The sequence below is a fragment of the Cervus canadensis genome, chromosome 13 (genome assembly GCF_019320065.1).
Source record: "Cervus canadensis isolate Bull #8, Minnesota chromosome 13, ASM1932006v1, whole genome shotgun sequence".
Taxonomy (NCBI): domain Eukaryota; kingdom Metazoa; phylum Chordata; class Mammalia; order Artiodactyla; family Cervidae; genus Cervus; species Cervus canadensis.
Window position 1 is genome coordinate 8,696,600 of NC_057398.1, and position 4,714 is coordinate 8,701,313.

Here is a 4,714-nt window from a genome sequence, read left to right on the forward strand (position 1 = left end):
TGGCAACCCATTCCAGTATTCTTGCTTGAAAAATCCCATGGACAGAGGAACCTGGCAGGCTACAGTTCACAGGGTCACAGAGTCAGACACGACTCAGCACGCACACCTGCTCTTATTGTGGAGTGCAGGCTCCGAGCCCTCGGGCTTCAGTAGCTGTGGTACACGGGCTTATTTGCCCTGAGGCATGTGGAATTTCCTGGTCCAGGGATCGAACCTGTGTCTCCTGCATTAACAGGTGGATTCTTATCCACTGTGACACCAGGGAAATTCCCCAGATTATTTGTAATTTTATATATGTGTTATGTATCATGCAATCTATTTTACAGAATGTACTTTAAGAAGCATATTTGAATGTTGAACATTTTTTCCTGTTTATAAATATCTAAATCATTGTTTTTAATAACCACACAGTATGATATTTATTTAACCAATTGGTGGACATTGTTTCCAATTTTTCCCTATTAGAAACAGTGCTCCTGTGGACAACCTTGACCATATAGCTTTACACACTTGTGAGATTCTCTCTCTGTGATAAATCCTAGAAGTGAACCTGCTGTGACAAAAGGCACAGGTAGTTTTAATTACGGTGCATATAAAAAAATAACTGTTTATGTCTTTTGCTCAATTATCATTTTCTTGTTGATTTAGAAAAGTTCTTTACATATTAAGGATATTATTTGTAATTAAAATTTCTAGAAACAGACCCTGAGACAGATTGCCATGAAAGAGTTTATTGGGGAGTGTCCTTGGGATCAAGACCTAAGAGAGGGTGAAATAAAGCAGGAGTGGACAGAAGGCCCCACTTAGCTGACCCCATGGGGAGCTCTTGAGCTGGAGTGGCCTTTCACAGTCGGTCTTGAGGCAAGAGGGCCAGGTCTTCATACTCCTTTATTGATCAATCGTTGGACGAGAGCTGCCCTCAGGGAGGGGGGATGGCCATGCAAAGTGGCTGTCTTCAGCTGAGGACAGTTGTAGGAGAGGAGGCTAGCTGTGAGCTATTTGACACCTACACTCTCTACAGCTAGGGAGACCCCAGGACTGTTGGTGGGATCTGAGCAGTGCATCCCAACATCCGCTACAGATATCTCTAACTGCCATGTACGTTGTGGATGTTTTTCCCACTTTGTCATTTTTCTATTGACTAGTTAATAGTTATTGTTTGCTTGTTTTACTGCTTTAAAAAATGTTTTATAGAGTCATATCAATTTGGGTTTTATTTCTTTATGGTTTCTGATTTTTATATCATTCTTAAAAAGCCCTTCCCCACTCCAACATTAATAAAAAATATTCATTTTCCTCCACTAGTCTCATTTTTGTTCCCGTTTAAATCTATAATTCTTCTAGAGCTTATTTTGATTCAAGGAGTAAATTAGGTATCTTTCATAATGATAAGGACTAATTTTCCTAGCACCATTTATTAAATAATGCATCTTTCCCCCATGGTTTTTAAAATGCCATCTTTAGCAAAACTAATTAACTATTTATGTTTCACTTCTAGTTCACTATGATGTTCTATTGATCTGCCCATACTTGTACTAGTATAACACTGGTCTATTTGATTTTATATTTCAGTTGTCATACAGTAATGTATGAAATGTACAGTTCTGAGTTTTGCCCAATGCATAGAGTTGTGCAATCATCACAATCAAGATAGAGGAGTTCCCTCATTCCCCAAATTCCCTCATGCTGCCTTTCTGCAGTCAAACCTCACCTCTCCCTTTAGCCACTGGCAATCACTGATGTGATTTCTGTCCCTGTTGTTTTGCCTTTTCCAGAACGGCATATAAGTGGAATTACTCAGCATGTAACCTTTTGAGGCTTGCTTCGTTCATTGAGCATAATGTTCGTACAATCCTTCCCCGTAGTTGCATGTATCGACAGTTCCTTCCATTTTACTACTGAGCTGCCGTCCATTGCGCAAATTATTCATTCCCCAGCTGAGAAACATTTGAACTGTTTTCAGCTTCTGGAGATGATGGATAAAGGTGTTGTCAATATTCAGTTTTTGTGTGAACCTAGGTCTTCATTTTATTTGGATAAATACCCAAGAGTGGGATTTCTGGGTCATACTTTTTTTTTGCTGTGTGACTTGGCTTGTGGGATCCTAGCCCCCAGACTAGGGATCAAATCCACCCCCTCATTCCCTCCACCCCCCGCAACCAGTGAAAGCAAGGAGTCTTAACCGTATAGACCACCAGGGAAGTCCCAAGGTCATACTTTTAGCTACCACATATGTTCCTGAACATTGCAATGCATATTCACATATGAAAAGGAAAGTGACTCCTTTATTACCTTATTATTCTTTTTAATCTTTTCTTTTTCTTTTCTTCTTCCTCCTTTATATCCCATTAGGATATCAGCTGGAGTTACATTGAATGTGCTGATTTGTGTAGAAAGCCACCTATTTTAGGTCGTGTTACCTCCTACCAGGGCTTCCCAGGTAGCTAAGGGGTAAAGAATCCACCTGCCAATGCAGGAGATGCAGGTTCAATCCCTGGGTGGGACGATCCCCTGTTGTAGGAAATGGCAAGTCACTCTAGTATTCTTGCCTTGAAAATCCCATGGACCGAGAAGCCTGGTGGGCTATAGTCCATGTGGTTGCAAAGAGTTGAACTTGACCGAGCAACTGAGCACACGCACACACCTCACAACAAGGCAACAAGTTCCTAAAACTAAACCAAGAGTAGCCTCAAAATCTGATGCACAGACAATTTGTAACTTTGCTAATTGTTCCACTGTTACAGGCAAGAGCAAATACCTCTACCCTTAATGTATGTAATGTAATGACTACCAAGTCATTTCCTGGGTATGCAAGCCAGCAAGACCCAGGTGGGCCTAATTCCTCTAGATCAGTCGGCAGAGTACCCTGGAGTCAGGTCGCCAGAAAAGCATAGGTTATCCTCAGAACCACCACTGATTGTTCTCAAGGGCAGTCCATCCTCTTTAGAATCTGCTCACTCTGACACATAATTCAGCATAAATCACAGGGAAAGCGCATCCCATTAGGACGCTGGAATTCCAGGTGGGAAGAGTCCTGGAGAACTCCCCAGGCTCCTTGCTTGGAGACAAGATTACATTTGAGACGCGAGGAACAAACATTCTTTGACTTCCTTCAACAGTTATTTCCAATAGGTATCAACCCTCACCATCTGTGTCTAAACCAAAACTTTTATTTTCAACACATTTCCTCCTCACCTTTCCTTGAAAAGACAGTAGCTAACTCTTGCAAAACTAGAACTGCTTGTTCAAAGCCAGCCCTGAGCCGTGGTGCTTTCATTGGGGAAGGCGATTGTAATTATATTGTTTATCCACTTAGGCACACTGGATCTCAGCCACCTCAGGGACTTCCTTTTAATTTGTTTGTCTCCTTTTGTTAATTGGATAAGATCAGTGAAATGAGGTGTCTCTTATGGAAGTGCCTGCTCACTGCAAATGCACCAGTGTGGGATTCTCTGGGATTTGCCAATAGTAAAGAAATACAGAGAAGAATCCACACTTCTCACCTGCCCATTGCAGTGGAGAAAGAGCAGCTACTACTCTGTTAGGAAATAATCCGTTTCTTTTAATGGCTCACAAGGTACTCTGATTTCCCAGTGTTTTAATGCATCCCATCTTTTTCGACCTACAGTAGTAATCAGTCTACAGTGTGGTTATCAAGTACGACATTTATTCGTCCATCTATGACTATCTTTTTGGACTCCAAAATCACTGCAGATGGTGACTGCAGCCATGAAATTTAAAGATGCTTACTCCTTGGAAGGAAAGTTATGACCAACCTAGGCAGCATGTTAAAAAGCAGAGACATTACTTTGTCCACAAAGGTCATCTAGTCAAGGCTATGGGTTTTCCAGTGGTCATGTATGGATGTGAGAGTTGGACTGTGAAGAAAGCTGAGCACTGAAGAATTGATGCTTTTGAACTGTGGTGTTGGAGAAGACTCTTGAGAGTCCCTTGGACTGCAAGGAGATCCAGTCAGTCCATCCTAAAGGAGATCAGTCCTGGGTGTTCATTGGAAGGACTGATGTTGAAGCTGAAACTCCCAATACTTTGGCCACCTGATGCCAAAAGTGACTCATTTGAAAAGACCCTGATGCTGGGAAAGATTGAGGGCAGGAGGAGAAGGGAACGACAGAGGATGAGATGGTTGGATGGCATCACCGACTCAATGGACACGAGTTTGGGTAAGCTCCTGGAGTTGGTGATGGACAGGGAGGCCTGGCGTGCTGCAGTCCATGGGGTCGCAAAGAGTCGGACACGACTGAGCGACTGAACTGAACTGAATGCTTTCATTCAGCCCTGGAGTTGAATTGAGCACCTACTTTGGGTTGGAAGTTAGATAGTCCTTGATATTCAGGTTATTTATGATTGTTTAGAAACTATAGTTTGGAGATTAAAAATGAAGGCTCTGAAGTGAAGCCAGGGATGGAGCCCGGAAAGAGAAGGAGAATGAAGTCCAGTTTCACACATTCTTTTTGATCCGGCTTCTAAACTGTGAACATGAAGCTCAGCCTTGCTGGCTACAGCAATGGACAACAGGCAATCCTGCCTCTGTTTTAAAGTCTCCTTGCCCTGAGAGCTGATTCATTCTGAGGTCAGAAAGCGTTTATCTTCCAAAACAGTGTATTAATATCTAATTGCGCAATTAAACTGGACCTGTCTAGTTCTTCTTTCCTTGAGTTAAATATGTTCATTCAGCAGAAATGAAAAGGATAAA